The following is a 9,797-nucleotide window of genomic DNA, read 5'->3' on the forward strand; positions in this document are numbered from 1 at the left end:
TACCCAGACCCACTTGGTTCTTGAAGATACAGTGGGTCTTCAGCCTTCAGCATAGATCTGTTCAGCACCATGGACAGCAGGACGCCTGAGCAGGCGTCCTGTTGCCATGGGAACCTTCCCCGTCTGCCACAACTTCGCAGACGGGGAAGGGTGAGGACGGGGCTTCGGGGGGCTGTCTGGGGGCTCTCTCCCTGTCCCATCGGGGGGCTGCAAAGGCACAGCAGCCCCCCGATTGGAGAGGGAGGGAGCTCCCTGCGCTGTTAACCTTTTCCATACAGCGGTCCGTCAACGATGTCAGCCGTTTATACCAGGGTGCCAGCAATGTGCTGGCACCCTGGTATACCCACTAGACGCCAACGATTATTCAAGGGGAGGCGGGCGGGGATCGCGATCCCGCCTGCCGCACCGCCCGCCTCCAGCACCGCCCGCACCCCTCCCCCTGCACCACCCGCCCACAAAATATCATTCAGGGGTGCAGGGGGAGGAAGAACATATATATTTTGGGCATTGTAAAGTTTCTGATCCCCGCGGTGCCATATACTACATCAGGGGCAAGCTGCGCCTGTCACCAAGTGCATTTAACCCTCAATAGTGTGGTTGGTCAAGCTGTCACACCAAGTGCATTTAACCATCAATAGTGTGGTTATTTTTTGGCCATATCCCAGCCTAATTCTGTCAGTAAACGTATACCTGTCACCCAGCGCCTAAATACTAGGCCTCAAATTTATATCCAGCTAAATCTGTCGTTACTGCTGTGGCTGGTCAAGTTATTTAGTGTCCGTCAAAGCACATTTTTTGTTCTGGGTTGAAATACAATTCCCAATTTAGCAATTTCCTAATTTAGTGGTTTCTGCTGTATCAGGCCTACTTTAAATTTATCCCTAAAAGGGTATATTAGATTCAAGGTGCAGATAGGGTCATTCTGAATAACTTCACACACACGGTACTGTGCATATCCCAGTCTAATTCTGTCAGTAAACGTATACCTGTCACCCAGCGCCTAAATACTAGGCCTCAAATTTATATCCAGCTAAATCTGTCATTACTGCTGTACTGTTGTGGCTGGTCAAGTTATTTAGTGTCCGTCAAAGCACAGTTTTTGTTCTGGGTTGAAATACAATTCCCAATTTAGCAATTTCCTAATTTAGTGGTTTCTGCTGTATCAGGCCTACTTTAAATTTATCCCTAAAAGGGTATATCAGATTCAAGGTGCACATAGGGTCATTCTGAATAACTTCACACACGCTACTGTGCATTTCCAAGTCTAATTCTGTCAGTAAACCTATACCTGTCACCCAGCGCCTAAATAATAGGCCTCAAATTTATAGTCAGCTAAATCTGTCGTTACTGGTGTGGCTGGTCAAGTTATTTAGTGTCCGGGGGCGGAGCTAGCGCCGGATGAAGATGGTCGCATAGCTCCGTGCTCTGTGAAGAGTTTCGTCCCTGACGCCAGCAATCAGCAGCCTACAGAGACGGAGATGGTTAAAATAGGGAACAACAAGCATGTGGACACCCCTGCTCCCTCTAAAACTCAGATTGCAGGAGGTGAGATGGAGAAATTCTTAAAGAAAGCTGCCGCTACCGTGGCTGCCAGAGAACCCAAGATGGCGCCGACGCCGCAGGCCAAAGCTCCGAAGTGCGCCCCTGCTACATCGGAGGGTGAGAGCGATTCGGATGAAGTGCAAGTCAGCTCCGATCTCCCGGTCACAAGAAAATACTTGGACCGCGCTCTGAGCAGAATGATGGAGCCGATACTAGCGGAACTTACTGCCTGCAGGAGCGAGGTGAGACAAATAGGGGATCGGGTGGAGAGTCTAGAGAACCACCAAGCAGAAATCCTGAACCACCAGACTGCTGTTACGGACTCTTTCTGTCGCTGCGCTCTCTATTTGAATGGCCTCCACTGTTCCCTAGAGGATCAAGAAAACAGGGGGCGCCGGAACAACCTCAGATTTAGGGGTGTGCCTGAGTCGGTCACCTCCGGAGAGGTCTCGGCGTCCATTACCGAAATCAGCAGATCGCTGCTGGGGCCTGACTTTCCTCAGGAGATAATCATAGAGCGGGCGCACAGGGCTCTCAGACCTAAGCCCAAGCCGGATGAACCGCCCAGAGATATTATTTGCAAGTACCTGAACTTTCAAGTTAAATCAGCCGTCCTGGAAGCCGCATGTGCCCACCCTGACCTGGCATTTGAAGGATCCAAAATATAAGTTTTTCAGGACTTAGCCCCGTCAACATTAAAGAAGCGTAGAGCCCTTAAACCCTTAACGGATTGGTTACGCTCCAAAAAGGTGCTTTATCGCTGGTCTTTCCCTTTTGGTATATCCTTCTCATACGCAGGAAAGAAAGTGAACATCTCGTCCTATACAGACCTCACATCTGCCTTCGAGATACTGAACGTGCTACATATGCGGATTGAAAACTGGGAACTTTTTCAAGACCTCGGCGCTTTACCTGAGATACCCAAACTGGCTCCATTCGAGATACTACGCACGCCAAAGTCATCCCGTTCTAAGAAGAGGGGTCACCATCTCACCCCGAGAAGTCTCTCACAAGACCACTAGAGAGGCCTGTTTGTATACAGTATAGTTACCATAAGTAATCCTGCCTCTTTAAGTTGCCTATCTTATTGCTAGGTTTTCATGCTTTCATTGCTAGCGGGATGTCCTCTAGCCTAAACCCTGGCGTTCAATGTTCCTATAGTTCCTTAATGCATTATGATCTGATTCCATTCTATCGTCGCATATCCTAGGGCGTTACACGATCTCTTAAACGGTCTACAGACCAAGTAACCCCCACTAGATTTAGACATCAAGAATTATGTCTATGTTTGTACCCTATGTTAGTTTAATATGGTATGTTTTACTCCCCTTTCTTTCCCCCAACTCAAGGTACTCGACTAACATGTCAGACAGGACCGTCTCTGCCACACGTGCAACACCAATGGTGCAAAAGATATTGGTCCATGAGGGATCCAATGCGTCTCCTGGGGGGAGGCCACTACAGCTCCAAGGTAAATCCGCACACACACCAAATTATGGCTGACATCTCAGTGGCCTCTTACAATGTCAGGGGCTTTCACTCCCCATCTAAACGGAGTCAAGTCTTTGCCATTCTGAGAAAAGCCGGAGCGGGGGTGGTGTTTCTCCAGGAGACGCATCTACGTTTCAATCGTTACCCAGACATGAGGTTCTCGCACTACTCCAATTGGTATCACTGTGGGAGTAACTCCTCAGCTTCCTGCGGAGTTAGTATAGGGTTCCAGAGGAGAATCCCCTTCAAATTTTCCAACCAGAGTTTAGATCCAGAGGGCAGATATATCCTTCTTAAGGGTTCTATAGGGCCACAAGTATACACCTTTGTCAACCTTTACGCCCCCAACACCAGCCAACCCCGTTGGTTTTCCGATATCTTTCCCATCATAGAGGCTTTTAAGGAGGGTATAGTAGTTGTTGGAGGTGATCTAAACGTCGCTCTCTGTCCCCAACTAGATATCTCCACACGTAAATCGACTCACTCTAAAAGTTTCCTGAAAAGTGTTAGGAATACCCTTTGGGATTTACACCTGGTTGATGCCTGGCGGTCCCTCAATCCGAACACTCTAGACTTCACATTTTTCTCTCCGGCACACAAAACTTATCACAGACTAGACTACCTGCTCATCTCCAAAGAACACTTACATCTGTGTAGGGAAGCTTCCATCGGTGCCATCCACATCTCAGACCACTCTCCAATCTACCTCTCAGTCAAGGCCCCCAGATTGACACCCTCGTGCTTTAACTGGTGCTTAAATGAAACATTACTAGGATTCCAGGATTCAGTCGACCGGATTTCCAAGCAAATTGCCGAATATTTCTCCCTCAACAAGAGTCCTGATGTACCGGCCAACACACTCTGGGACGCGCACAAACCTGTAGTTAGGGGACATTTTATTAGCTTGGGCACGCACCTCAAGAGAGTGAGAGAAAGAGAAATAGATGACACTTTAAAAAATATTCGGATACATGAGTCAAGTCACAAAACCCAACCTTCTGATGCTCTTTTCCAAAAACTATCTGAATATAGGGCAAAACTTAGATCCCTGTTGGCCACTAGAGCCGCTAAATATCACATGAGTTCGCAGCATAAATTTTTTGCCCATGGAGATAAGGCCACCAAATTTGTAATGAACAGAATTAAGGGGAGGAGATCTACAAATTTTGTACACCAACTTTCAACTCAGGAAGGGACCCCCATTTTTTCAGTCGAACAGATTGCCGCTCAATTTTGTTCCTTTTATAATGACTTATATAACCTACCCTTATCAACAGCCCCTGAAGCTCGCGCCTCTGTGATATCTTCCTTTTTGGAAACAGCTAAACTCCCTAGAATTGACCCGGACCAAGAATCATGCCTTATAGCCCCCTTCTCCCTTACTGAGTTAAAGGATGCAATGAATCAAATGCCGACGGGGAAAAGTCCTGGCCCGGACGGCTTACCGCTGGCCTATTACAAAACGTTTCAGGTAATACTCCTGGAAATGGGACTCGCCAGGGCTGCCCCCTATCGCCTCTCTTATTCATCTTGGCCTTGGAGCCTCTCTTAGCGAACATAAGATTGGACCAGGAGATAAGGGGTCTATGTTTGGGAGGCAGGGAACAGAAAATCGCCGCCTTTGCGGACGACGTTCTCGTAATGACAACGAACCCAAAAACATCCCTCCCTAGACTTCAGACCCACCTTAAGGCGTATAGCTTAATGTCTGACTTTAAAATCAATGCCAATAAATCCTTAGTCCTTTGCCTAGGTATTCCCCAATCAACCCGACATCTTCTAATGAAGGACTCCCCATTTAACTGGTCATCTCCTAACATTACGTATCTAGGGATCAAAATTAGCCCAGACATAACGGAGCTTTTCTCCCTTAACTACTGTATATTCCCTTGAGGAAGTCTATCTTTGATTCTATAGACAACCTGGCTCGAACCAACCCAACTCTCTCCTGGTTTGGTCGGAAGAACCTCCTTTCCTCCTTGATACTTCCCAGACTTACATATCTGCAACAAGCTCTCCCCATCTCTGTCCCCAAACATTACTATGTCTCGATAATGAGAAAATTTAGTTCCTTCATCTGGAATGGGAGGAAGGCGAGACTTTCCTCCTCTTTTCTTATTAAGCCCAGAAATGCTGGAGGGATAGGCTTGCCAAGCCCTGAACTGTATGGGAAAGCCATCCTTCTCTCTCGTGCACTAGCTTGGTTGAACCCTCCCCCATACTCTGTAGTGGCCCAGATAGAAATAGATATACTGAACATATCAGCTAGGGCGCTTCTACTGGGCCAGGAGACAGCTCTTCCTGGTCATATGTCCGCATACCCAATTATCGGGGCCACATTGGAAGCGTGGAAGTGGCTATCACATACACACTGCCCCATCCCCTTCCCCTCGCCCACCTTGACAGTATCAGACGCACTGAACACGGCACCCCCCACATTAAGGAATGCCACCTCACCAGGATTGTTATCCTCTTTGATACCACTAATATCCTTAGCTCTCCCGACTGGAGAATGGATGGATTCTAGGGACATGAATGCTCTACTCAATCCTCACCCACGAGATTTCATTCCAGTAGCTTATCTTAGGGCTTAATTAAAGCAGCACATCAAAATAGGGGACCTTCTCCGTCCCTTGGTATGGATTGAAGCCTTGTCTGCCTCACAAACATTGCCCAGGAAGCTCACCTCTCGGCTGTACAGCAAACTACGCCTACCTCCTATGCTAGCCAAGCCCTCCTTCGTCAGGCAATGGGAATTAGACCTCGGTATCACAATCCCCTTTGATTCTCTGCCTAGATTCCTTGATTCCCCCCACGGTGTCTCCCGCTGTGTCAGGATCCGGGAAAACAGCTACAAAATCCTCACAAGGTGGTACAACACTCCGGATAAGACATCAAAGTATGCTGGGTCGGCTTCTGACACGTGCTGGAGATGCCTCTGGGAGAGAGGGACTTTCCTCCATGTTTGGTGGACCTGTCCTCCCATACAGAAGTGGTGGAGTGACATCTTCGCTACTGCAAATAAGGTTTGTGGAACAAAGTTCCAGCCCTCCCCGCAAATTGCCCTCCTCTCACTCCCCCAAGGTAACGGGAAGGCCAAGCCGCCATTTGTATTTACACAGATGATCCTAGCGGCCCGCCTTCAACTTTCCAAACTCTGGCTCCAGACTTCAGTCCCAAGTTTAGATCAGTGGATGCAGAAAATAGATCAGATTCATAGATTTGAGGAACTTTCCTCATGGGAATCCCGTACGCATATGGTCTTCCTCAAAAAATGGTCATTGTGGGCAACTTACAGATCCCCTAAACCCTAGATTTCTCAAGGGAACCCATTGGAGGGTTTGACCCTTAGCTTCTGAACATAGATGTGTAAAATGTCCTAACGTCTCACCGTCTACATGTATCCCATGCAAAGGTTTTAAACTGTCTTACCGACAAGGTCTTATTACCTCTCTTGGTTTTAGTTGATTGACTTAATAGATGCCCCATCCATGGGGAATGCTGCTTCTCTATGGCAATAGTGGTTGACGGTATTGTCTATTTGCCCATTATGCTTAAAGCTGATCCTTACCTGTATTTGACATGTACTTGCTATTGTAAAGTCGAGGCCTGCGAGCCTACACCTTGATACTATGTTCCCTTTGTTCTATTGTATAACCTACAATAAAATATGAAATAAAAAAATAAAAAAAAGTTATTTAGTGTCCGTCAAAGCACAGTTTTTGTTCTGGGTTGAAATACAATTCCCAATTTAGCAATTTCCTAATTTAGTGGTTTCTGCTGTATCAGGCCTACTTTAAATTTATCCCTAAAAGGGTATATCAGATTCAAGGTGCACATAGGGTCATTCTGAATAACTTCACACACACGCTACTGTGCATTTCCAAGTCTAATTCTGTATGTAAACCTATACCTGTCACCCAGCGCCTAAATAATAGGCCTCAAATTTATATCCAGCTAAATCTGTCGTTACTGGTGTGGTTGGTCAAGTTATTTAAAGTGCAACTTGGTGTTGCACTTTAAATTATGTTAGGTGACAAAAAATTGCCTTTTTGGCACTGTTTTTATTTTATTTTTTTACGGTGTTCACCTGAAGAGTTAGGTCATGCGATATTTTTATAGAGCAGGTTGTTACAGACACGGTGATATCTAACATATTTTTTAATTTCACATTAACACAATAATAGCATTTTTTAAGCAAATAAAATCATATTTTAGTGTCTCCATTGTCTGAGAGTCATATTTTTTTTTATTTTTTGGGCGATTGTCTTAGGTAGGATCTTATTTTTAGCAGGTTGAGGTGATGGTTTGATTGATACTTTTTTGGGCGGCATAAGCCTTTTTGATCGCTTGGTGTTGCAAGTTTTGTGATGTAAGGTGACAAAAAATGTCTTTTTTGGCACTTTTTTTTTTATGCGTTCATCTGAGTGGTTAAGTCATGTGATATTTTTACGGATGCGGCGATACCTAATATGGCTTTTTTTTTTAAACTGTTTTCATTTAATTTTATTTATTTTTACAGTGTTTATTGGACGGGATGGATCATGTGATATATTTATAGAGCCTGTCCCTTCTATGCTGCGGCGAGTGCTGATCGAGGCATAGAAGTGGTTAATCGTCCGGCATCGGCTTCTACAGTAATGATGGCGGATACAGCAGGGGCCCGGCTATCAGGGACTGCTGGGCCCTTGCAGTGATCGGGCGGGCACCACTCCGTAATAGTGCGTCAAAATGCGGGAACGCACCTGCCGCCATGATGTACTATTACGTCATATGTCGTGAAGGGGTTAAGGCCTTTTCAGGCCTGATCATTAAAGTGTTAACCAATAAGCGCCTTCCCCACTAGCAAGGTGAAGCGGTTACTGCAGGGCGCCTATAACTGGGGGCAGGAGATGGTAATAAGTAGGGATGAGCGAACCCGAACTGTATAGTTCGGGTTCGTACCGAATTTTGGGGTGTCCGTGACACGGACCCGAACCCGGACATTTTCGTAAAAGTCCGGGTTCGGGTTCGGTGTTCGTCGCTTTCTTGGCGCTTTTTGAAAGGCTGCAAAGCAGCCAATCAACAAGTGTCATACTACTTGCCCCAAGAGGCCGTCACAGCCATGCCTACTATTGGCATGGCTGTGATTAGCCAGAGCACCATGTGACCCAGCCTCTATTTAAGCTGGAGTCACATAGCGCCGCCCGTCACTCTGCTCTGATCAGCATAGGGAGAGGTTGCAGCTGCCACGTTAGGGCGAGATTAGGCAGTGATTAACTCCTCCAAAGGACTTCATTCAGAGATCGATCTGCAGCTGTGGATGATTGAACTTCTGCTATTGAATTGCTCACTGTTTTTAGGCTGCCCAGAGCGTTTTTCAGTCACTTTTTTCTGGGGTGATCGGCGGCCATTTTGTGTCTTGTGGTGTGCCAGCATAAGCTGCCACCAAGTGCATTTAACCCTCAATGGTGTGGTTGTTTTTTTGCTAAATCCTACATCAGGGTGAAGCTGTCACACCAAGTGCATTTAACCAGCAATAGTCTGGTTATTTTTTGGCCATATACTACATCAGGGGCAAGCTGAGCCTGTCACCAAGTGCATTTAACCCTCAATGGTGTGGGTGTTTTTTGGCTAAATCCTACATCAGGGTGAAGCTGTCACACCAAGTGCATTTAACCAGCAATAGTCTGTTTATTTTTTGGCCATATACTACATCAGGGGCAAGCTGTCACCAAGTGCATTTAACCCTCAATGGTGTGGTTGTTTTTTGGCTAAATCCTACATTAGGGTGAAGCTGTCACACCAAGTGCATTTAACCAGCAATAGTCTGTTTATTTTTTGGCCATATACTATATCAGGGGCCAGCTGTCACCAAGTGCATTTAACCCTCAATGGTGTGGTTGTTTTTTTTGGCTAAATCCTACATCAGGGTGTCACGACTGTGACTGATCCAGACAGGTCTGGGAGGAGAAGGTCGCAGCGACTTGCTACTCGCGATAGCTTGTGAGTTTGCTCTGTGGTTCAGGGTATGTCATCAGGGTTTTGCCTTGTGAACCTTTTTGTCCTGACTGGGAGTTTGTAGGCATCCTTCTCAGGTGAGTCCTGTCTGCCACTCCCAGCTACTATATTAGTTTCAGTTTCACTTGCAGTCATTGCCAGATATAGTCCTTACTTCCAGTGCTATTCTGACCTTTGAAGGAGATCGTTTGATGGTATTGCTGTGGAGCTCTCGTCCGGTGTGGACCGTCGTTACTGGGATCACCTTCTCTGCTCGTGACTGGATAAGTCTATCTATGTTTGATTGTTTGTTTGTTGTTTGTTGCTGTCTTCCCCTGTTGTTCTCCTAGACGTGAGTGATGGTGACTAGTGCTCCCATCTGCCTTTCCCCAGTCTAGTCTTGTTAGGGTGACTGAGGGTTTAGGCATCCTGCTCGCCGCACGGGTTCACACCCCGTCTAGGGTATCAGGACAGACAGGTGCCAGCTTAGGGTTAGTCAGGGGTGACCGTTCTATTTCCCATCTGTAGATAAGGGTCCCCCTTCCCCTCCGTCTGGTGCGACTCGACTGCTGCTGGGATAGCGGTCGTGACAGTATATCTGGCCATTTAAAAAAAAAAAAAAAAGTGACATTTCTTTTTTTTTTTTTTTGCTTGCTGTTTTGCTTTGTATTTTTCTGTTCCACTATGGATCCGGTTACGGTTTTGGCAAAAAAATTACAGGGGTTATCCCTGGAAGTGGCAGGATTAAAAGCAACAGTGCAGCAGCAGCAGCAATCCTTGGGTTC

This window comes from Bufo gargarizans, chromosome 8 (assembly GCF_014858855.1).
Source record: "Bufo gargarizans isolate SCDJY-AF-19 chromosome 8, ASM1485885v1, whole genome shotgun sequence".
Taxonomy (NCBI): domain Eukaryota; kingdom Metazoa; phylum Chordata; class Amphibia; order Anura; family Bufonidae; genus Bufo; species Bufo gargarizans.